A 23162-nucleotide genomic window follows, 5' to 3' on the forward strand; every position below is an offset into this window, starting at 1 on the left:
TCCAAATTAAATAAGTCTAGAGCAAAAGTTCCTTGTGAGAAAGGGATGCCCACTGGGCTGCAGGTGGCATAATATTGGGGGCTGCTTTTTAGCAGTGGTCGAAAGTGTCTCTTTATCTCCTTTTGTCTCTGGAGATTTAGTCAGCTATACCCTGTTATAACAATTAGCTAATTTTTAGCTTATGTAATGACCCTCAAGTACACACAGTGTCCTTCTCTACTTTATGGAATTTATATCAAATGAAAAGTTAAGAGTACAATCTGATGATTTTACCTATGAGCATGGCTTTTACTATATGTTGAATGGGTCTAGACATTGCCTATGACTTAATCTGTGGTATTTCAAGGCAGTGGGGTAGAAAGGCCTTGTCATCAACTGTGATGTTTATATCAGGACTAGATTTGTTTGAATTTATCACCTTTCCCTTAGTTGGTAGAAAAGTACTTTTTTGAAAATCCAAGTTTTGTCAAAGGGTGCCCCTACCTATAACAAAAGACTCTAGAAGTGAATCTGAGATCTCTGAAGCAATCAGGCAAGGATTAGTGGGGGGGGAGGGTTCGGGAGTGAGAGAAAGTCGGGGGAGGCAGGGCAGGGTAGGAACACCACCCACAGATTTAAGTTATGCTTCATTAGAAATAAATGAAGAAAACCTCCAGTAAAACTGGGTCTTGACTGCCAATGCTCTCCCCTTCTTTCCAATTTCAAAATCATAGCCACAATTTAGGGACAGGGAGAGGAACCAGGAAAAAGGAGATAGAGGATTCTTCACCAAACCACCACACTATTGTGGTGTGATGGAGACCAGGGAAGAAGAGAGTTTCAATGAGAATGTAGTCAGCTGTGTCAAATGATGATGAGAGGTCAAGAAGTCTGAGAACCAAAAAGAGGTTATTGGATATGCAAATAAGATGTTACTGGTGGCCTTCAAGAGAAGTTTCAGCACAGTAGTAGGTAGGTACAAAAATCAGATACCTTAAACAGGAGTTAGTGACTTCGAGGAAACTGAAGTAGTGTGTGTATTTATTAACTTTATATTTATGCAGTATATATATTTTATACATACTTGTCTCCCCTATTAGAATATAAGTTCTTTTTTGGGTAGGGATTAGTTTATTCTTAATGGTTCTATCATCAGGGCTAAGTACAGTGTCTGACACTTAGTAGGAGCTTATCAAAACTTGATTGATTGATTGGTTTGATAAGCAACTCTTTCAAGAACTTATGAAATAAAGGAAGAGAACTAGAACCATAAGTAAAAGGAACAATAGAGTCCAGTAAAGTGTTTTGAGGTGTGGGTGTGGGTGGGTATGGGTATGTGGGTGGTTGGCTAGGTAAGAGTAGTGAATAGAGCATCCACCCTGGAGTCAGGAGGACCTGAGTTCAAATCTAACCTCAGACACTTAATACTTACTAGCTGTGTGACCTTGGGCAAGTCACTTAACCCCAATTGCCCTCAAAAAGAAAAAAAAGATGTGTATGTGAGTGTTTATTTATATATACATTTATATGTGTATTTTTATATGTACATGAGGAGAGAGAGAGAGCTATGTAGGTTGGATATACATAGGAGAGGACATGATTGAAGAAGTCAAGTTTCAAAAGATTTTGGAGGAGATAGAATTCCAAGGTAATAATAATAGCTAGTATTTATATATTTATATAGTGCTTTAAGGTTTACAAATATTATCTCATTTGGTCCTCACAACAATCCTAGGAGGTAGGTGTTGTTTTTTTATTATTATATATTTTATATATTATATATTATTATATATTCCCCATTTATTACAAATGGGGAAATTGAAGCTGAGTGACTTGCCCCAGGTTACTTAATAAGTATCTGAGAAAGAATTTGAACTCAGGTTTTCCTGACTCCAGGGTCAGCATTTTATCCACTGCATCATATATGTTATTAACTTATATTAACCTTAAAAGCAGGAGGACACCTCTTGCTCTGAAACTGCTGGGAAGGATAAGAATCATGTCAAGACAGTTATTTAGAAGCAGAAAAGCTAAAAACTGAGGACGCTTTCACCTGATGATCTGGCTCTGTCTGCTGACTTTTGCCTTTTGTCTGGCCAAGTCTAATCTAAAATAGCTCTGACCCAATCAATCATTGTCGTGATAACCCATTCCAAATTTGACCTAACCACTGGGCTGTTTCTAAAGTTAATTGATTGATTCATAGGAGAAAGAGGGACAGAAAGAAGAGGAATGTAATTAGGTTCTTAAGGAAAGTAACAGTTTAGGAATAGACTCCATTGGGGAGAACTTCGGGGAATCAGAATGGGATTTCTAAGCAGCAGATGAAGGCCTGTTTGAAGTTAGACTGCAGGAATTTGTGGTAGATCAAATCAAAAGGTTTCCATGGAGTTCTCCAGCAACACTTAGCAGCCCTATTATAGGGGCAGAGGAGGCAGATGATGGGGATGGCCATGATTAGAGTGGAAGGCATAGAAGATCAAGGTCTAAGACAAACCTTGCCTGTCAATAATCCTGCTCCTAACAATGATTCCTTTCGACTTTTTCCTGTTGGTCTGATCGGGAATTCACTAAAGTCATTTACTTTTATTCAAAATCTGCCCTTTTCTGGCTATCAACAGCATTCTCAGACAGATGATTACAGAGTCACCGTGATTCTTTAAGTCTTTGCCTTAGAATTTGCACCTCTGCATTGACAAAATGCCTGGAACCCCAGTGAGCACAGGCCTAAAAAAGGCAGAGCCCCTCTATAATGGGACATGAAAGTCATTGAGGGCTTTGGAATCTAAGTGGTCTCTTTTTCCACAGGATTTGGGGGGTAGCATAGAAAGAGGCAGAGAATTCTGGTATTCTAGGGTCATTGGGAATTCTAGAGTTAATCTTTTAGACAAGTGGTGAACTTTCGCTTTGTTTTCTCATTCTTACAACTAGAAAAACTGCCCACTTTTGGTGTCTAGCTGTGGAAACCCTGGTTCAGTAGGAATTAATATTTTAGTCTTTTCATTAGCATAATAATGGATTTGAACCCAGATTCTCTCTCCAGAATCAATGCTCTTTCCACTAAAGCAAGGCTGTATTAGAGGACTGATCACTAAACCAGGAAGTATTCGGTATACTTTCAAGGGAGGGACTCTGCCCATCAGACTTTTTTCTCTTCCTGTCTGCTAGCATGTCAGGACTCTTTGAACCTCCCCTGGGCATCCCCTGAGGGGAGGGAGAAGAACACCATCCCTCACCCTGGCAGAAATGTTAAACTCATTGAAGCAGAAATGTTAAACTCATTGAACATAGTAGTCAGTAACTCTTCTGTGTGAGCTTAAGACTCAAAGCCCTAGCTAGCTACCTCTTCTGCTTTGAATATATATATATATATATATATATATTTTTTTTTTTTTTTAATTAAGGTAATATATTTTTTTTTTTTTTAAGCAATCGGGGTTAAGTAACTTGCTCAAGGTTACACGGCCAGTTATTTCTGGGTGTGGTGCTGAGTATCTGAGCCCAGATTTGATCCCCAGGTCATCCCAACACTGGAGCTGGTGCTCTTACTCGCTGTGCTACCTGGCCGCCCTGCTTTGAATATTTTTTTCTGAGCATAGACGACCAAGTAGTAATCCCAAAATGGATGTTTCAGCCTTGGAGGCAACCTTGTGAATCTGAGTGGTCAGGAACTTCTAGTTCATTATACTACAGTAAGTGTCCCCTCCAATCACTACAATATTTGCTAGAAACTGACCACCAGGACTAGCCATACCATATCACAAACTATATTATAAAGTGATAATTATCAAAATGATCTGGTACTGGCTAAGAAATAGAGTGGTGAATAAGTGGAATAGATTAGATATATAATACATTATAGTAAATGACCATAGTTATTTAGTATGTGTTAAACCCAAAGATCCAAGCTTTTAGAATAAAAATTCATTATTTGACAAAAACTTCTGGGAAAACTAGAAAACAGTATGACAGAAACTAGGTATAGACCAACATCTCATTCCCTATACCAAGATATGAAAATGGGTACATGATTTACACATAAAGGGTGATACCATAAGCAAATTAGGAGAGCATGAATATGATAATCTGTCAAATCTCCATATAAGAGAAAAATTTAGGACCAAACAAGATATGAGAGTATTACAAAATGTAAAATGGATAATTTTGATTATACAAAATTAAAAAGTTTTTGCACAAATGAAAACAATGCAACCAAAATTTAAAGGAAAGCAGAAAATTGGGGAGGTGAGGGAATTTTGCCACAAGAATCTCTGATAAATTTCTCATGTCTCAAATATGCAGAGAACTGAGTCAAATTCATAAGAATACAAGTCATTCCTGAATTGATAAAAGCTCAAAGGATATGAACAGGCAATTTTCAGATGAAGAAATCAAAGCTACCAATAGACATGTAAAAAAATGCTATAAATCACTATTGATTAGAGAAATACAAATTAAAACAAGTTTGAGATGCCACTTCACACCTATCAGATTGACTAATATGACAAAAAAGGAAAATGATAAATGTTGGAGGGGATATGGGAAAACTGGGACACTGTTGGTAGAGTTGTAAACTGATCCAACTGTTCTGGAAAGCAATTTGAAACTCTGCCCAAAGGACAACCAAATTTGCATACTTTTTGATCTAACAATACCATTGCTAGTTCTGTATCCCAAAGAGATTTTAAAAAAAGAGAGGGAAGAGGATTTATTTGTACAAAAAAAAATTTCTAGCAGCTCTTTTTGTGAAGGCTAAGGATTGGAAATCAAAGGGATACCCATCAGTTGGAGAATGGCTAAACAAGCTGTGGTATATGATTGTAATGGAATATTATGCTATAAGAAATTATAAGCAGGACGATTTCAGAAAAACCTGGAAAAATTTAAATGAACTGATGCAAAGTAAAGTGAGGTGAACCAGGAGAATGTTGTACACAGTAATAGAAATAAATATTTTACAATGAAGAATTATGAATGACTTAGCTATTCTCCACATTTCAATGATGTAAGACAATCCCAAAGGACTCATGATGAGGCATGCTATCTGCCTCTAGAGAAAAAACTGATGTTGTCTGAATACAAATTTAAGTATAGTATTCTTCATTTTCTTTTTCTTTTCTTCTTTCATTCTTTTTGTTTGAGTCTTCTTGTACAAAATGACTAACATGGAAATATTTTATATGATTGCACATGTTTAACCTATATGGGATTACCTCCAGGGAGACGGGAGGGGGGAGGAATAGAATTTGGAATTCAAAACTTTAAAAAAACAAACAAATGTTTAAAAAAATTTTAACATATAATTGGGGGGAAATGAAATATTAATTTTTTAACATTCAATATTTTTTTTAGATTTTGAGTTCCAATATTTTCTCCCTCCTCTCCTCCCTCCTTAAGATGGCAAGCAATCTGATATAGGTTATACATGTATAATCATATAAAAAATATTTCCACATTAGTCACATTCTGAAAGAAAAAACAGAACAAAAGGGGAAAAAAACATAGGGGGAAAAAAGAAAGGAAAATAGCATGCTTCGATCTGCATTCAGACTCCATCAGATCTCTCTCAGGATATGGATAGTGTTTTACATCGTGAGTCTTTTGGAATTGTCTTACATCATCATTTTATTGCTGAGAAGAGCTAAAGCAACCGCAGTTGATCATTGCACAGTGTTGCTATTGCTGTGTACAGTCTTCTCCTGGTTCTGCTCACTTCACTCAGCATCACTTATGTAAATCTTTCCAGATTTTTCTGAAGTTCTCCTGTTCATCATTTCTTATAGAACAATAGTATTCCATTACAGTCCTAATACCACTCATTTAGCCATTCACTTCTAGGTGATGGGAGATGGGCATCCTCTCAATTTCCAATTCTTTGCCACCACAAAAAAGAGCTGCTATAAATAAAATAAGATATTATTTTAAAAAGAAGAAGAAGATGATGATGATGACGATGACCATAGGACAGAGAAACCCAACTGTCTGGCTTGGCTTACTAGAAGAGAAGGACTTTGAGGGCAACAGCATAACACTAATGTGAATATGATATGTCCATTCAGCAGTCCCACAAGATTTTTTTATTTTGTTATTTTAAGTATCAACTTTCCAGGAGAGTTAAGAAGTAACACAAGTTATTGCTGCTTATTTAAGTCTTTGTCAATGTGATGAGGGATGGTAATAGGTTCAGCAGGAACTCTGATCTTTAAGACCAGAAAGCCTGTGATTCAGTCTGGAAAGAATTCAGCCCAAGCCAACTTGGAGTCAGAGTCGTAAAAGTTTATTCTATGCTTTACAGTGGGCAAGGGTCCTTAGGGGACCTGCAAGCTTAAAGAAGACACAAGCATAGCGTTTAAGGAGTTAAGGCTATTCATTGGATGTCAATTATGCTGACCAGGTGAGAAGAGGGTGGGATCAGGGAGGAGTTAAGGTGGGGCCAGTGTTTAAAGAAACATGCATTTTTAAATGTCAACTTCGAAGGCGTATTGCCCATAATTCACTGGGAAATAGCCCAAGGCGGGGCTACCTGGAGGTGTGGTTTTAGGCTTGAAATGTCACTAAGTCAGCTAGTGGTCAAGGGCTGACAGAGAAGTGCCCAGTCTGCCACTTATCAGTGTCATGTTTGACAAGATTGATGTCTGGAAACCAAGGCTAACAGAGACTCAGTATTTGGATAATTACTAAGGAGTTAACCTAGAGATAGGGTATTGAAGGATTCATGGGCGCAGCAGGACACTATACAAGGGGGAGCAAATAGTTGCCTAAGCTGGAATGTTTATAGATACTTTTGTGAAGGATTCATAGGTGTAGCTTGTTATTGTCCCAAGCTGAGATAAACAATTCATGAGTTGCTGCTGGGCAGAGTTAATGCTCTGAAGCTAGGCAGAGTTCAGGTAGGGGGAAGGGGCAGAGTTAATGCTCTGAGGCTGTGGGGGGGAGTATGATTTTACAAACTGGTTTTACAAATTGCTTTTACAGACGGATGTTCCAAACATAGATCCCAAGCACCCCATCAAATGCACATTTGTGAGTCTTTTGTGTTTCTTTTCTTTTATATCATTTCTTATAATCATTTCTTTTATATGGAGTAAATAAATAACTATCTCATACCTGATTTAAATCGGACATTGAACACCATTCTACTCTTCCCTTTTATCAAGAATGAAATCTAAATTTTAAGTGATTTTCCCCCAGGGCTCTGGGTTGGGATCATAAAGAAACAGAGAATGGGAGAAAAAAAAAAGCCTGATGGAGGAACCCTCCCCCCCTTCAGAGGATAAGCTCCCCTAGGACTGAAACAAGTCCTTGCAAATGGGTCCGAAGCTAAAAACCTCTTAATTGGAGAGGAGAGAGCGGGTCTCCTAGTCAACCTAAAAGTAGCTTTGTGTTCTTTTGTTACACTGTGATAAAATGGAAAGTGGGATGAACAGGAAGAGTTCTAGGCAAAGCCTTATGGGGTGGAGGAAGGAATCATGCTTGGGATAAACAAGTAGTAGTAACCATTTGGGGGTTTGTTTGGGTTCTTTTTCCCAGTCAAGGCATAGCTTTACTCCATTTTATAGGTTTGGAATCCTTTTTCTGAATGACTAAGTTTGCAGTTTAATGAACTATGATGTAGAAATAAGTATTTCTTTCCTTCCCTACTAGGACCCTCCTTGTGAATTTAAGCACATAAGCTCCATTAGTTCATGCTAAGTGGTTCTCCTAATTGCCTGGGATCCAGACCTTCTTACCCCCTGCTTTATGGTCCTAAAGAAATTCCCTTTCTCAGATTCAGGTTCTCTGCTTTCCTTCCTCTCCCACGCCACCTAAATTACTAAATTGGAGGGAAGAGACAAAAGTGGTTCAGTGAGAAAAAGCATATTCTGATTCTAAGATTTAGATTTGGCGATGAGAACTTTATCAAGACAGTTAACTTCCCTGTGTGTGCATCCCCAAACTGTGTGCAACAAAGATCTTTACCCAAATAATACTCAGAGGTTTCTCAAGGGAGAAGCAGAAAAGAATGGTTTATTACAATCTCAAGAAAGGGCCACCCTTCTGACAAATGGTTAGGGAGAGAAGCCATTTACAAAAGGAAATGGTGAAGTTATAAAGCCCTAATGTGGAATTCTCACCCACACCTCTTCTGACCCTTTTCTTCCATTGGCTAGAAGTCAGGTGCACAATCTAAGCTCAGGGCAATCTACCTCAAGTACAGGAACAAGGAAACAGTAGACCACCCAATGTACATTTGAGAAAGCACTTCTGTCCTTGGCATATTTTATGCTGAGGTGTCACTAAGGAGAGGGGTGACTCCCTACTGCTCTGAGTTTTGAGTTCTTGTAAATCATGTGATTTAAAGTGAAGGGGAACTTGGGCCTGTTTCCCATGAAAAGCCTTACTAGATTCTAGAGTGTAGTCTGAGAAGTTTTCACTTTTTCACTCACCTGGACCTCAGTTTCATTACTGTAGAAAAGAGCATAGCTATGACCATACCAGGGATGTGCCTGCTCAACCTGGCTCAGGAGAGACATTTGTTAAATTTTCATTGGGAGTATTTATATCCAGGAAATCAACAAATGTTACAAATCAGAATCTGATTTATTGTTTTGTTGATTATCTAGATTTTTTAAAGTGATGGAGAAAAGTTTAATGTAGAACAAACTTAAAAGTGCTTTCCCCCACAAAGAATTGGTTGTTTAAACATTTACCAGCACAACATGGGCCCTAAGCCTTCCTCTTCAGGCTCCTGTGAGGTTCCAGTGAAGTAACAGATGTGAAATGTCTTGTCTTTGTATTAGTAAAGGGATTCCCTGATGACCTTAGTATTTGGGAACTCAGTTGGCATTTGTTATTCAGTGGTTTCCAGATAATGTCTATAAGCAGGGAAGAGGTAGGTTTAAAATCTTCAAAGTGAGGAACTATGTTATTCTCCTTTTATATTCCCTATACTATTCTTTATGTAAGGATGCAACATGCATTTATTAAGTTCCTACTACGTGCCAAGCACTGTTCTAAGCCCTGAGGAATACAAGGAAAGGCAAAAACAGTCCCTATTCTCAAAGAATTCAATATGCAAAGAACTATAAGGCTAAACTGGAGGTAATTGCAGAGGGAAGGCACTAGCATTAAGGGAGAGCAGAATTGAGATTTTAAAGGAAGCCACAGAAATCAGGAGGCAAAGATAAGGAAGGAGAGAATTACAGCATGTGGGACAGCCAGTGAAGAGGCATAGGTTTGGAAGATGGCGTGTACTGTGTGAGGAACAGCAAGAAGGTGAGTGCTGCTTGACGGTGGAGTATGTGGAGGGGATTAAAGTGTAAGAATATCAGAAAGGTAGGAATGGACCTGGATGTTGTTGTTTGTGTGGCTTGTCTCTCCCTGAAGAGAACCAATGATTTCAGGAGGGTGATGTCTTAATTTGCAAGTGAATTGGATTTAAGTGAGGCTAAGCTGTGCAAAGTCATCAGCCTCATTCTCTCCTCCAGAGTCATCTGGGTCCCATGGGAAGACATAGAATAGGTCAGGACAACTGGAGATGACACCGGATACCATGGGAGACCTTGGCCTTCACAGGTCTCAGTTTGTCTGAGGCAACCCATTCAGTAATTAAAGGCTAGGTAAGAACTGAGGCAAACGATGGCCTGGTTTGCTTTCAGTGAAACAGGATATGAAGGACTTTGAATGGGGAGGTGGAGTGGGGTGACATGGTCAGACATGTATCTTAGGAAAATCAGTGTGACAGATGAGTGGAGGATGGACAGGTGTGAGGAGAAAACAGAGAGGGAAATCAACCATCAATCAGGCTGTTGCAATATAACCAGGTATGAAGTAATGAGGGCCTGAAGCAGGATCAGAGAAAGAGGCTTACACTAGAAATAGACCAACAGATTGTGTATGGTGGTCAGGGAGTGAGGAGTTGAATGTGATGCCTAGGTTACAAGCTTGGTTAACTAGAAGGATAGTAGTGCCCTCAACAGTGATAAGAAAGCCAAGAGGGGAAGGTTTAGGAAGAAAAATGAATTTACTTTTGGACACATTGAGTTTAAGATGTTTATGGGACATCCATTTTGACATGTCTAATAGGCAGACTGTAGGTCTGTAGGTCAGGAGAAAGAGAGCAGGTTATAAATGAATAAATAAAGGCAAGAATCATCTACATATGGATCAGAGGAACTGATGAGGTCCCCAAGTGAAATAATGTAGAGGAAGTAGAGAAGAGGGCCCAGGACAGAGCCTTGGGGACAATCATAGTTAGCAAGTCTGGACAACAAGGTAGCTCAGTGGATAGAGTGCCTCTCTTGGAGTCAGGAAGGCTCATATTCCTAAGTTCAAATCTAGCCTCAGATACTTCCTAGCTGTGTGATCCTGGGCAAGTCACATGACCCTGTTTGCCTCAGTTCCACACCTGTAAAATGAGCTGGAGAATCACTCCAATATCTTTGCCAAGAAAACACCAAATGGGATCATGAAGAGTCCAGTACCACTGAATAACAACAAAAGCATTTCTTTTTAACTTTCTCACACCTACTTCTTGAAGCTAGGAGCCTAATCTCAGCCATGTAGGGTCGGATTAGGTGGCCTTCCCTAGTATCCTGAGTTATATACTGAGGGTTCTCCTCCTGAACTAACGGAAATTGGCAAATTTACTTAAGGTAATTTTTAGGATAATTAATGTTAACTATCATCATAGAAAGTGGCTACAGATCAAAAGTCTAATGCTTTTAAGATATAAGAATAATGCACCTTCTCCAAAATAGAGTGGGCATAGGGGCTGCCAGGTGGCTCAGCGAGTAAGAGCACCTGGCTCCAGCGACGGGGTGACCTGGGGATCAAATCCGGGCTCAGATACTTAGCACCACACCCAGAAATAACTGGCTGTGTAACCTTGAGCAAGTTACTTAACTCCGATTGCTTAAAAAATAGAGTGGGCAAATCATTTGAAATCATCACTGACTCAAGATAACCAGTACAAAATGGCTTCTTTATACGCTAGCCTGACTTTTCTTGGATAATCTGTGATGGGCAAAAAAACCCATCTGTACCAGCAACTATCAGTCTCAGCTGACTCCAACTTAAGCAATGACACATCCTGTCCATAGCTGCCAGATATTGAAAGGAGACGTTCAAAGCCGGAGAGCAGAACCCTGACACCTGCAGTAGTAAGTTATGAATAGTCTATCTTTATGACTCACCTTTTTCACTTTGACTTGCCTTCCTTTTTTATCTAAAAAACTGTAAGAAACCCAGTATTGCCTCTCCCCTGGACGATTGCAATAACTTCCTAGACAGCCTTTAGCCTCACTACTTTTCAATTCCTGCTCCACTTAACGAGCCTTTGCTAAGCAATTATTGTGTGCCACATATAAGGGGAAAAAAATGTTAGAAAGAACATCCATTCTAAAAAGGGAAGACAACACGTAAAAGGAAGTTGGGTTGGGGAGATCTGTTGTGTTGCTGTAAGAGGAGTGGAGTAAGTATGGCTAATCAGGGCACTTCCTTAAAAACAGAAGTCTGAAAGAAAGTGACCAAGCAGACGAAGGGGCCAGAGGGCGGAGGGATCTTCCAAGGTGAGAAGACTGTAGGGAAATTGTGAAGAAAGAAGTCCAGAGAGTCAGGAGCAGAGCCAGGAGAGGAAGAATTCTGCTAGCTTAATCTTTCTAATGCACATGCCTAGTCATGGCCTCGATTCAATTCAAAGCAAGTCAGCAAATATTTATATATTTTATACCTTCTTCAGGCTAGCCACTCTAGTAGGTGTTAGGAATACAAAGATAAAATCAAATTAGTCTCTGTCCTTAAGAAGTCTACATCCCCTTCCTTCCGTTCTCCGCAGTCCTTCCCAAGCCCCCCTCCGCGTATATAGGTCATGGCCCCGCTGCTGCTGCTGCGCCCCGCCGCCGCCGCCCGCGCCTTTGGAGGCCTCCTGGGAGGAGGAGTCGCCAGTGGGCAGGGGCCCGCGCGCCCGGTCTGTGTTCGTGCACGTGCGGGGGGCGCCACACGGAGGGGGACAAGGCCTTTGCTGAATTCCCGACAGATGAAATTAAAGAGGAGAGGAAGATCCAGAAGCATCAATCCCTCCCCAAGATGTCTGGGGATTGGGAACTGGGTGTGCCAGGGACAGAAGCCAAGTTAGTCCGGAGAGGAGCTGGCAAGAGGATCACAGTCACATTCAACATTAACAACAGCATCCCACCGACATTTGATGGTGAGCCACGGGAGGGACAGAAAACCCAAAAACAGCAAGAGCCTGAGCTTGCATCAACCCCGAACTTCGAGGGGGAGGTTGTGAAGGACGATGCCAAGAAGGCCCTTGTGCTGGACTGCCACTGTCCAGAGGAGGAGAGGGACATCTTCTCCATTCGGGAAGAGCTTTCAGCCCACCAGTGAATCTGACTGGAAGAATACAAAGTACACACTCAACACGGATTCCCCGGACTGTGCCCTGCATGATCACTTGATGGACTTCCTGGCTGACCGGGGAGTGGACGACACATTCGCAGATGAGCTGATTGAGCTCAGCACGGCCTTAGCGCACCGGGAGTACATCAACTTTCTGGAAGATCTGAAAGGATTTGTCAAGTGTCATTAGGGAGGCCTGAGGCTGGGGAGTGGGGGAGGCCTGGGGGGCCTGCTGTGCTCCCTGAGCCCTTCCTAGAGAACGTTTTTAAAAGCCATCACGGAGAAAGTGCTGTACTGTGAAATACTGCCAGGCATAAATGATGTTCCCTAACCCTTTATTTCCTTTGTCTGCTGGCATTTTTGTATGCCACTACAGAATGACGAGAAATAAAACCCTCGGACCCCTCCAAAAGAAAAAAAGAAGTCTACATACTATCTGGGGAAATGATATTTACATAGATAAGTCAATATAAAACATATACAAAATAAATTGAGTGAGTTCGGAATAGGGGGGACTGCAGAGTGTTAACAACTGAGGAGATCAAAAAAGGCTTCCCATATTACATTGACCTTTAAAGGCAGCTAGAGGTTCTAAGAGGCAAAGGTGACAAGTGAGTGCGCATCAGGCATGAGGGACAACTTGTGCAAAGGTCTAGAAGGGGGAGATGTCATGTCATGTCTGAGGAATAGTAAATAGGCTATATAGAATTCAAGGCTGGGAGAGGAAATGGTGTAAAGTCATTCTGGAAAGATAGGCTGGAGCCAGACTGTGAAGGGCTTTGAATTCCAAACAGAGGAGTTTTAATTGTACCTTAAAAGCAACCCAGGGAACCACTGATGTTTCCTGAGCAGGAGAGTGACATGGTTAGACTGAGAGTCTAGAGATAATGGGATAAGTACCCACCAGGTGCCAAGTATTGTGCTAATCACTTTTTACAAATATCTCATTTGATCTTCACAGCAACCTTGCTATTAATAATGACTATTCTAATTTGTCTATGATATGGAGTACGAGGGAAAGTTGTTCAGTCATTTCAGTCATGTCTGACTCTTCATGACCCTATTTAAGGTTTCCTTGGCAAAGATACTGGAGTGGTTTGCCATTTACTTTTTCCAGGTCATTTTACAGATGAGGAAACTGAGGCCAACAGGGTTAAGCGACTTGCCCAGGGTTACACAGCTAGTAAAGTTCAGAGGTGGAATTTGAACTCTAGTCTTCCTGACTCCAGGTCCAGCTCTCTATCCACAGCCAATACCAGATGGCTCTAAAGCAAAAAGAAGAAAATAGAAGTAAAAGATACAATGGAGATAGAATTGTCAAGACTTGGTAATTGGTTGAATATATGCTATAACAAAGACATAGGCTCTTAAGGTTCTTCTCCCAACTCTAACTCAGAACAAGGCTCTTTCGAGCTCAAAGTGTGCCCCTGAGAGATGGACATGTTCCCCATACTATTAGCTTAAGCCAACATTCTGGTCTGTTCCCCCAATATCAACTGCCCCCAATATCTTCTGCCTATTAATATGTTATTTTTAATAGTATTTTATTTCCCCTAATTATGTGTTTACAATTTTTAGCATTCATTTTTACAAGATTTTGAGTTCCAAATCTTTCTCCCTGCTTCCCTCCCCTCCCTTCTTTCTAGGTATTTTGATACGGGTTATATATGAGCAATTATGTAAAACATATTTCCATATTATTCACAGTTATGAAAGAAGGAACAGATCAATAGAAAAAAACATTAAAAATAAAGTGAAAAAATTATGCTTCGATCTCCATTTAGAGTCCATCAGTTCCATATCAGAATGTGGATAGCATTTTCCATTGTGAGTCTTTAATACTTGTCTTGCATCATTGTGTTGCTGAGAAGAGCTAAGTCATTCATAGTTGATCATCACACAATGTTGCTGTTACTGTGTACAATGTTTTCCTTGTTCTGCTCATTTCACTTTGCCTCATTTTTTCAAGTCTTTCTAGGTTTTTCTGAAATCTGCCTGTTCATCATTTCTTATTGCATACTAGTATTCCATTACATTTATATACCATAGCTTGTTCACAGCCATTCCCTAATTGATGGGCATCTCCTCAATTTCCAATATTCTGCCACCACAAAAAGGATTGCTATAAATATTTTTGCACATGTAAGTCCTTTTCCCTCTTTTATGATCTCTTTGGAATATAGCCCTAGAAGTGTTATTGCTGGATCAAAAAGTATGCACAGTTTGGTTGCCCTTTGGGCATAGTACCAAATCGCCCTTCAGAATGATTGGATCAGTTCATAACTCCACCAACAGTACATTAGTGCCCCAATTTTCCCACATCATCAACATTTACCATTTTCCTGTTTTGTCATATTAGCCAATCTAATTGGGGTGATGTGGTACCTCAGAGTTGTTTTAATTTGCATTTCTCTAATCAAAAGTGATTTAGAGCACTTCTTCATACACCAATAAGCAGCTTTGATTTCTTCATCTGAAAACTTCCTGTTAATATCCTTTGACCATTTATCAATGGAGAATGGCTTATATTCTTATAAATATAACTTAGTTCTCTCTATATTTGAGAAATAAGGCCTTTATCAGAGACACTGCTGTAAAGATTGTTTCCCAGCTTTCTGCTTTCCTTCTAAACTTGATTGCATTGGTTTTGTTTACGCAAAAGCTTTTAAATTTAATTTAATCAAAATTATCTATTTTATATTTCATAATGCTATCTCTTCTTTGGTCACAAATTCTTCTCTTCTCCATAGTTCTGACAGATAAACCATTCCTTGCTCTTCTAATTTGCTTACAGTGTCACCCTTTATGTCTAAATAATGTACCCATTTTGACTTTATCTTGGTATAGGATGTGAGATGTTGGTGTATACCTTTAGTTTATATGTAAACTATGTATATAAACATAAACTCTATCTACAATTTGTGTATGTTACCTTTTATAAAAGGATATATGCTGGGGAAAATGTAGAAAGTACCAAAGAAGGATATATGCTGGGAAAAATGTAGAAAGTACTAAAGTATAAAAATGTCTCTCTGGTCAAGATGGCAGAGTAGAAGCAGGACCTCCACGTGGCTCCGGCTTCCACCTTCCCCAATCCATGTAAAAGGGGACTCTGAACAAACTGTGGAGCTGCAGAACCCACAAAATGACACAGAGAAACTAACCTCCCACTGAGGACAGCCCAGCAGGCCGGCAGGAATTGCCCAGCGCAGCAGTTGGGGAGCCAAGCCCAGGCACAGGTGAGCCGGAGGTTTTAGCCCCAGGGCAGCCCTGACCAGTGGCTGGGCAGAGGGCCTCCAGATCACCAGCAGCTGTGACCGTTTCCAGATTTATCAACACACAGATGCGAAGGACAAAGGGAGAGTTCAGTGCAGTGTGGACTTTGGGAGCAGTAGTTGGGAGAGCTTTGGCTTTTGCCCCCAGGGCGAGAAGCCGCTGAGACACCTTGGTTCAGCCTCATGCAACTTCAGCTCCTGGCCTGCAGAGTGTAGGGGGACCAAGCACCAGTCTGAGGGGTAATAGCTCTTGCTTTAACTTGCTTGGATCTGGATTGCAGTCTAGGGTGGAGGTCCTGGGGTGAGTGTCCGGCTTGCCAGAGCATGTGGAGGCTTCAGAGAGGGCACCCAACTAATACCTCTGGCAGCTGAGAAAACCCCAGCATTTGGGACGAAAGTTCCTCTGTCTGGTGGCAGAGTCCTACTGTGGCAAAAAGCCCAGGGGTCAAGTGACTGAAGGGCAACATGACCAGGCAAAGGAAACAAAGCAAACAGAAGAATCCAAAATTAGACTCCTATTTTGGGGACAAAAAGGAGCAAAGCATGGAACAGGAGGAAGACAGTGAAGTCAGAACTCCTGCACCAAAAGCTTCCAAGGAATATACGAGCTGGTTACAGGCCATAGAGGACCTTAAGAAGCAGATAAGAGAAGTGGAGGAAAAATTGGGAAGAGAAATGAGAATGATGCAAGGAAATTACAAAATGAGAGTTAACAGCCTGATTGAGGAAAATATGCCCCTCTGTGGTGGTATTGCTCTTCAGTTGTTTTCAGTCATGTCTGATTCTTCATGATCCCATTTGAGGTTTTCTTGGCAAAGATACTGGAGAGATTTCCCATTTCCTTCTCTAATTCATTTTACAGATGAGGAAACTGAGGCAAACAAAGTTAAGTGACTTCCCCAGGGTCACACAGCTAGTAAGTGTCTGAGACCAGATTTGAACTCAGGAAGCTTAGTCATCCTAATTCCAGGCCCAGCACTCTATGCACTATGGCGCCCAAAGTCAATGCCCAAAGTCAGGAGACCTAGGTTAAAATCCCACCCCTGATGTTTCCTATCTGTTTGACCTTGAACAAGTTACTTAACCTCCCTGGCCTCAGTTTCCTCATCTATAAAATGAAGGGATTGGACACAATGGCTTCCAAGGTCTGTTCCAGCTTTAGATCTAGGATCTAATAATGCTTTCAATCCCTACTATTTTACAAGAGGGGGACATGGAAATTTAAAGAGGTTAAGTAGCTTGCCTAAGGACACACAAGGAGAGAGGGAATAAACCTTTATTAAGCAGCTACTATGTAGGAGGTACTGTGCTAAGCACTTTACAAATATTATCTCATTTGATCCTTAAAGCAAACCTTTGAGATGGGTGCTATTATTATCCCTATTTTATAGTTGAGAAAACTGAGGTAAACAGAGGTTAAGTGACTTGTCCAGGGTCACATAGATAGTAAATACTAAAGGTGGGATTTGAACTCAGTTCTTTTTTTTTTTTAAGCAATCGGGGTTAAGTAACTTGCTCAAGGTTACACGGCCAGTTATTTCTGGGTGTGGTGCTGAGTATCTGAGCCCAGATTTGATCCCCAGGTCATCCTGACACTAGGGCCAGTGCTCTTACTCGCTGAGCCACCTGGCCACCCCTAAGCAATTGGGGTTAAATAACTTGCTCAAGGTTACTGTAATGGGAATATAAATTTTTAAGATGTTCCCTGCCCTTAGGCCAAAATGCACCTGGAGCCTGGGGTAGGAGGCTTGTCTTTCAGTAGATACTTTTTGATTAGGCAGTGAGTCAATAAGGTTGTTACATTCTCTGAGCCAGGAGAAGGCTATATAAGCCCTGATGTATAGCTTTGTTTTGGGGCTCACTTTGAGAAGTGTTCTGTGATTTGATCTGGATTCTGGGAAGCCGTTGTTGAGAGCCCCCCCTCGGCTTTGAAAAACCCAGATGTTGAAACCCAGATGTTGATTTGGTATGGATGTAATGGTTAGACAGTTTGAAATCAGTCTACTTGATCTGTTTCTCTGACTTGATAATTCTGTCTGTATACTCTGAAGTTCGGGGTGCTAACCTCTTTCCCCTGAACTAGGTAAACGATACATATTTGACTGATTAAAGTAAGCTTGTTAACCCATTTTGAGTTGCTTTCCTGTGGTGGCAGTAACCCTGAGGACGCTTGGGGTGCTTGCTGCTACAGTTACACGGCCAGGTGTTTCTAGGTGGGTGCTAAGTGTCTGAACCCGGGATTCGATCCCCAGGTCATCCTGACACTGGAGCCAATGTTCTTACTCGCTGTGCTACCTAGCCGCCCCTGAACTCAGTTCTTGATGAGTTCTCTATCCACTTTGATATGCAGGTGCCACATAGATAATAAGGGTCAGAATTAGAACTCAAACTTAGGTCTCTTGACTTCTTTCTAGTCTAGTGTTTGTTCACTGTACCATATTAATAGCACGATTCCCAATGTATATTGTTATCATGCTGGTCACAGAGATATCTTTTGGATAACTACTCCAGCAGAGAAACCCCCAGTAGGTGAGCAAATTTTACCTATTAGGTCTATGTAAGTTTTACTAGCTGTTTGTGGCCCCTATATCTTACTTCCTGAAAGATCAGGGTTATAATCTGTCTTACATGAAAGCACTCTTTTCTCAGGGCTATTTTCCACTGGTACTGCCTGCCACTGTGGTCCTCACTTTATTAGGAACATCAATATTTCATTGTCTCAAGCTGTGCTTCTCAGTGTCCTTGAAGTATCTCTTATGTTTGCCTCATGTACAAGCAACTCAGTACCCAAGATCAGAGAAGGATTATTTATTCTCAAAGCCAGTCAGTTTCAAGAACTACCAATCCCATGAATTTCATATATGATGGTATTTTATTTTCCCCCAATTATATATGCAGACAATTTTTAACATTCACTTTTTTGTAAAATTTTGAATTCCAAATTTTTTCCCTCTCTCTACCTTTTTCCTCTATCCCCTCTCCCCTCACTAAGACTATAAGCAATTTGATATAGGTTATATATGTGCAATCATGTAAAACATTTCTATATTAGTCATATTGTGAAAGAAAAAAACAGAATAAGAGGAAAAAAAATAAAAATAATATGCCTCAATTCCATTCAGACTTCATCGGTTCTTTCTTTGGATGTGGATAGCATTTTCCATCATGAGTCTTTTGGAATTGTCTTGGATCATTATATTGCTGAGGAGAGCTAAGTCATTCAGTTGATCATTGTACAATGTTGCTGTTTTAATTTTCTCCTGGCTCTGCTTATTTCACTTTGTGTCAGTTTATGTTTAAGTCTTTCCAGGTTTTTTAAAAACCCACTTATCAGTGTCGTGTGTGTGTGTGTGTGTGTGTGTGTGTGTGTGTGTGTGTGTGTGTCCAGGACCATCTCCAGTCATCCAGATTTATATTTTGCCATTGGACCCAGATGACTCCAGAGGAGAAAGTGAGGCTGGTGATTTTGCACAGCCCTTCCTCACTTAAATCCAATTCACTTGCAAGTCAAGGCATCACTTTCCTGATGCCCTGGTCCTCTTCGAGAATGAAGGACAAACAACAATAGCCTTATATATGTATTTAGGTATGTATGTATGTATAGAGACAGACAGAGCGACAGAGACAGAGACATTGAGAGAGAGACAAAAGATAGATATATATATAGAGAGAAAGATGCAGTATCTTCCTGAGTTCAAATATGGCCTCTGATACGTATTAGCTGTATGACACTGGGCAAGTCATTTAACTCTATTTGCCTCAGTTTCCATCTGTAAAATGAGCTGGAGAAGGAAGTGGCAAACCAATCTAGTATTTTTGCTTCAGAGACCCCAAATGGAGTCATGAAGAGTCAGACAAGCCTGAAACAACTGAACAATTCATACATATTCACTTATTTATTATGACTGGGGAAAGGAAAAGAATAAGGGGTTAAGGGAGAGGAGAGGAGTTTTTGAGTGGGAAATAAAAAGGACTGATATTTTGCAGATACAGAATTAGAGTGGGGAAAGCAATCTTATTCCAAAGGATGAATTAGCAGCAAGGCATTATGGAAGGGACGAGCATCACAGGAGGTCTTTTAAGGACAAGTTTACATAATGATCCCTATATATTTGTGCTTCCATGATATATGAGGCTTTTTCTTTGCAGTGTTGTTCCCAAAGAAATGGTGACTGACCCTGGAGACTCTGTAGCTAAATTAGGCGTTGTTTTGGTGCCATCAGGCTGTGGGGAATATATTGATCCTATATTTTTCAATCTTAGGTTGATTTTGGAGCCTGAGAAACCATCTGAGTTTGGGAGTTTGGATCAAGTCACATTTCAAAGTCCTGTAGGTACCTTAGGATAAATGTGGGGGCGCTCACTCTCCCAGTCTAGGGACTCCATGGATAAGTTAGAAGTTCTCTTGCTTCTCCTTACATCATCCTTCTGTATTCTGATAACATCCTTAGGGACCCCAATTCCATCTAGGCTCCAAAAATTCTTCACTGGTAGGTTAGAATATCTAGAGAGATCCCCAGATTAATCTTCTTAATTGGGGGCCTGGTAGAACTTTGAGGCTAACACACAGACTTAGAGCAGCCTCTTTGCTTTGGTTAAAGGTTAGATTAGGAGGGGCGGCTAGGTGGCACACTGAATAGAGCATCAGCACTGGAGTCGGGAGGACCTGAGTTCAAATCCAGCTCAGACACTTAACACACATGCACACACCAAAAAAAAAAAAAACCTGGCCACGTGACCTTGGGCAAGTCACTTAACCCCAATTGCCCTCTAAAAAGCAAAGACAAAAAAAAAGTTTAGATTAGGTCCTCCTCAGTCTCTGACTGAACCTGCATTCCAAAACTACATGGAAGAACACAGGGCTATTCCAAAATTGAGGGGTGCAAGTAGGGAGTCAAAAGCTAAAGACCCCTGGCATAAGTGCTTTGTTATAGGATCACTCACTGGCTTTCTAGATGGCAACTATGTTAAGAAATTCATTATGGGGGCGGCTAGGTGGCACAGGGAGTAAAGTGCCGGTGCTGGAGTCAGGAGGACCCAAGTTCGGTTCCGGCCTCAGACACTTAAAAAAAACTAGCCATGTAACCTTGGGCAAGTTACTTAACCCCAATTGCCCTCCAAAAAGCAAAAAAAAAATTTCATTATGCTCTGAATAGTTATTCATTCATTCATTTGTTCATTCAACAAATATATATCGAGTCCCAACTATGTCCAATATATTTTGTTAGGAACCTTGAAAGATGCATGACAGTAAAACCCAGTCTTTATCCTCAGGGAGTTTAAACATTCAATGAATAATGTAGTGTGATATTATTGTATTATAAGAAATGAAGAATATAATGACTACCAAAAAGCATGGGAATTGGTGCAAAATGAATTAAGCAGACCTAGAAAAACTATATGTAAAATGACTACAGTAATGTAAATGGAGAGAACAACAGTAAAAGAATCAAACCTTAATGATATGAAATTATAATGACCAAACTTGCTCCCAAAGAATAACTGAGAAGATAGCTTTCCCCTTCTTTGCAGAAGTGGAGGTCTACGAGTATACATCGTGTCTAATGCTAGACATTTTAGATGCATTGGTTATTTTGCTAGACTGGTCTCCCCCCTCTTTTTTATACTTTGTTATAAGAAATGACTATCTGAGACCAGAGAAGAGAGAGGAATTGAGAAATCTAGATGATTAAAAAAGACATCAATTAAAAAGAAAAAGTAAAAAAAGTTTAAAAAAGACCAAAAAAAACAAATAATGCTATGAGAGCTCAATAAAAATGCAATAGCTAGCATAATTTCTAAAACAAAAAAGCAGCTATACCTTTACTACCTAGTAACTTCAGGAAAATACCCTGGCAAATATTATTCTGGCTCCCCTTGTGACTAATCCATTTGCTCTAGGAAGTGTTGTGTCACTGGGGAAGAGCATTCCCTAAGGACTCAGACTGGCCCCACGTTACACATGGGAGACTATGACAGGTCCAGGACAAACCTAGAATTTTAATTGCATTTCCAAGATCAAACAAGAACCCCAGACCTTTCAAAGGATTGATAGAGATTTTGCAACTGACTCTGGAGCTAACCTAGTCACAGGAAAGTCTAGAGTAATTCACCTGAGACCAGGACTTCCTCTTTTCCCTCTGGTCTATATCAGTTGCTCCCAACACTTCGCAAATCTCCACACAAAGCCCAGGCACACACACACACACCCATCACATACACAAAGACACACACACACACAAACACACTAGTCAGAACCTCTTCAAGAGAAGAGAAGTGTTGAGTTTCATGCCATTTGCCTTGGGATTGGAGAGCATTCACTTCTTAGCAAGGCACAAGCCTGTCAAGAGGCATGAAAATTATCAGAGACCATACACATTACTAAAAAACTACCTTGCAGAGGCTCCAATTTAACAATGTGGGTGGCTCGTAAATAAAAAGGAGCCAATGGATGAAAAGCAATAACATTCTAGAATGTCACTCCATGGGGGAGTTTTTCTTTCCTTAAAAACCTTCCTTTGGTAGCCACTTGGACTGCAGAACCCATGAAAATGCCCAGGCTCCTGCTGAATAGCCCAACAGAGCAGCTAGGGAATGAGGGGACTCAAGTAGACCTTGGCCACTTGGTTTTCCAGGTCCTTTTCTTCCCTTTACCCAACATTTGCCTTATGGGAATTCAGACATATCAAAACAAGGCAGAATCCTTATCCCAGAAGGACTGTAGACATGGGTTCCATACTGTGATTCAGTTGACACAGCTGCCTTTATTTATTTGATTTTTCCCATTACAATGCTGGTAAGTGGTGGTGTAAGTAAGAAGCGAGAGATTACATACTTCTAGATACAGATTTTCAGAGCTAAGTTTTCCTTGGTGGAGTCCGAGAAGCAATGCATAGTCTGACAAATTAGTTATTGTTCTTAATCCCCTTTAACCGTTGCCAGACAAAGAGATAAGCCTGAGAAATCTTATTGCACAAGACAGTTTTCCCCAAAGCACTGGGGCCAATTTTTTTTTTTTAATTTCTAGTGTATCTGTGACTCTTCAGGTAGAGGAGGCAGCAATGGTAACAACCATTTGCAAAACATCTCTCTCTGGGAAGAGGAAGAAAACATGAACAGACTCCTCTCCCCAGATCTACTGCCTGGAGTCCTCTTAAGAAGCCCCTCCTCCCTCTGCTCTAAGCTCACCTCAATTATCAACTTGGGCCCTCCCACCACCTACAAAATTTCATAGTTCTGCAAGAACCAGACAGAAATATAATTGGGAAATGTTTAACAAAATAAACAAAAATACATTACAACACAGATAATGTTAATTTGTGGTTTTCTAAATCAATGTACATCCCAGAGGGATCTGTTTCTATTTGAGTCTGACCCACTACTTTAGAAGCCTTAGAGAAATCACCCAGGGTTCTCTTTTAACATGCAAAATAGTGTTCTCAGTCATGTACAAAGACACAAAACTGAACTTTTAAGGGAACTAAAGAGGTTTGTAGACCTAAGGCATCAGACACTGATCTCATGTCA

At 40.5% G+C, this 23162-nt stretch overlaps 1 protein-coding gene and 1 pseudogene across 1 annotated transcript in view; one reads left to right on the plus strand and one right to left on the minus strand.

Annotated features, from left to right (window-relative positions):
* Nucleotides 1-23162, minus strand: part of LOC138171463 (activated RNA polymerase II transcriptional coactivator p15) — a 216307-nt gene that overhangs the window by 24181 nt on the left and 168964 nt on the right. The window lies entirely within an intron of this gene.
* Nucleotides 11759-12810, plus strand: LOC138172396 (complement component 1 Q subcomponent-binding protein, mitochondrial pseudogene; annotated as a pseudogene).

This window comes from Petaurus breviceps, unplaced genomic scaffold (genome assembly GCF_028583685.1).
Source record: "Petaurus breviceps papuanus isolate PSGF00001 unplaced genomic scaffold, PetGlider_PUasm1.0 128, whole genome shotgun sequence".
Taxonomy (NCBI): Eukaryota; Metazoa; Chordata; class Mammalia; order Diprotodontia; family Petauridae; genus Petaurus; species Petaurus breviceps.